Genomic DNA, 2,451 nt, shown 5'->3' with positions numbered 1-2,451 from the left:
GTTCTTGGAGAGAAGGGAGGGTTGTACCAATGATTCGCTCAGCAGTCCGGACTACCCTCTGTAGTCTTGGTCAGATTTGGTAGCTGAGCCAGACAGTTATAGAAGTGCAGAAGACAGATTCAGTGATGGCGGAGTAGAACTGTTTCAGCAGCTCCTCCTGACGGAGCTGTCTGAGTTTTGCAGTGAACCATGGTTTGTCAGTGTTGTAGGTTAAATGAGTCCTGGTAGGAATGCACATATCTTCACAGAAACTGATATAAGATGTTACAGTCTCTGTAAGCTCGTCCAGATCGGTGGCAGCAGCTTCAAAAACACTCCAATCAGTGAGGTCAAAACAAGCTTGTAAATCCTGCTCTGCTTCATTAGTCCATCTTGTTACAGTCCTTGTTGTATTATTATTTGAAACGACAGGGGGCGACGAGGAGTAATTGTTCTCTAAAACCATCGAGAATCACCGGTGAGAAGAAGTAATTTGCCGGTACAAGACTTCTCGCTTGATGAATTAATAATTTCTTTATGTACAGACTGATTAAAACAATCTTACACTATTGGCTTTATTTTGCATCAAACACAAGACAACTTTAAGCAAATAGTGTATAAATAGTATCTAAATTAATTCTAATTCTATTTATATACAATAAAAATAAAACGTACTTCAAATAAAAAGCCTTGGAGAAACTATGCAAACAAAACTGCATTGTTTTCCATCAAAGCGTCAAAAATCACAAGATGGAGTTTGAACTTCACATCAAACTGCTTTTGTTTCACACAAATGCCGGCACAGACGTGCCTGTTTGGCTAGAATTGCCCTGAACTCGTGCTTCTTCGGATGCGGAGCTGTGCGGAAAGTTACAAAAAATGCTGTGCACACTGCCACGCGAACATCTCGGTTACGTATGTAACCTTGGTTCCCTGAATAGGGAACAAGATGCTGCGATGACGTCATCGCTATGGGAACAGCCCCGGTGTGACGAATGTCTGAAGCCCTTATACCATCACGCCAATTTATTGGCCAATAGCGCTTAGCACTGCCCCGAGCATATGTCACGTATGCTCATATATGCGTGCTGCGCGCTATTTCATCAGATTTTACACTATGACGAAGGAAGTGCTATCGAAGGTACGGAACGGCCAGTATTGCAGCATCTCGTTCCCTATTCAGTGAACCAAGGTTACATACGTAACCGAGATGTTCCCTCTCATAGGTTCACTTCGATGCTGCGATGACGTCATCGCTATGGGAACCCTATACCATAATGCCTGACGTACCTAAGATAGCTGGAAGACCGAGAAAAGAGTCTGCTCAAGCGGAAGAGACCCGGGAGCCAAGAGTCATCCTCACATCCAGACAAGTAGAACTTGATGAAAGTGCTAGGATAGGACTAACCTGCCACAGCACAGACATCTCCCATCAAAGTCCCTTTAAAGAGAGCCCGAGAAGAAGCCATTGCTCTCATAGAAAGCATCGCAGCATCTCGTTCCCTATTCAGGGAACCAAGGTTACATACGTAACCGAGATGTTCCCTCTCATAGGTTCACTTCGATGCTGCGATGACGTCATCGCTATGGGAACCCTATACCATAATGCCTGACGTACCTAAGATAGCTGGAAGACCGAGAAAAGAGTCTGCTCAAGCGGAAGAGACCCGGGAGCCAAGAGTCATCCTCACATCCAGACAAGTAGAACTTGATGAAAGTGCTAGGATAGGACTAACCTGCCACAGCACAGACATCTCCCATCAAAGTCCCTTTAAAGAGAGCCCGAGAAGAAGCCATTGCTCTCATAGAATGAGCACGCACCTCTAGAGGCGAAGTCACACCACGTGCCTCATAGGCTAGAGGTATAGTCACTATCTGACCCCACATAGAAGGGGAGAAAACCTCCAACCACTTGCTGAAAGCAGGAACGCATTACAACTCCGCTCAGGGGTCACACCCATTAGTTCCAAAAATCCTGATGGGGATGTCCAAATCATGCAGTCTGAGTCAGCAGGTCATGTCTGAGAGGAACCTCCCAAGGGGGTCGGCTAACAGATTGACCAATTCTGAGAACCACGTACGAGTGGGCCAAAATGGCACCACCAACAACAGACGTTCACTCTGACCAACCTTACTCTGAACAGAATCATTTAGGAGCAAACGGGCCGACGGTCCTGGGCCATTCTTGGGCTAGAGCGTCCACACCCAGAGGCGACGGAGGAGACAAGAAAACCAGAGTGGGCAATGCGCATGCTCTAAGCAAACAAATCCACTTCCCCTCGGCCGAACCTCTGCCATATTAGACTCACCACCTGAGGGTGCAATCTCCATTCTCCAGCCTCCAAACTCCACTCCTGAGTTCAGTCCACTCCTGAGTTCAGGTGACCCAGAACATGAACTACTCTGATCGACAGGTACCTGGTCTGCGCCCAAGAAGAACACGTCTCACCAACCTGCACAGGGGGCGAGAGC

Source organism: Sinocyclocheilus anshuiensis, unplaced genomic scaffold, assembly GCF_001515605.1.
Source record: "Sinocyclocheilus anshuiensis isolate Anshui unplaced genomic scaffold, SAMN03320099.WGS_v1.1 scaffold1075, whole genome shotgun sequence".
In the NCBI taxonomy this organism is placed as follows: Eukaryota; Metazoa; Chordata; class Actinopteri; order Cypriniformes; family Cyprinidae; genus Sinocyclocheilus; species Sinocyclocheilus anshuiensis.
The sequence above is the reverse complement of the archived record's forward strand: the minus strand, read 5'-3'. Positions refer to the sequence as shown.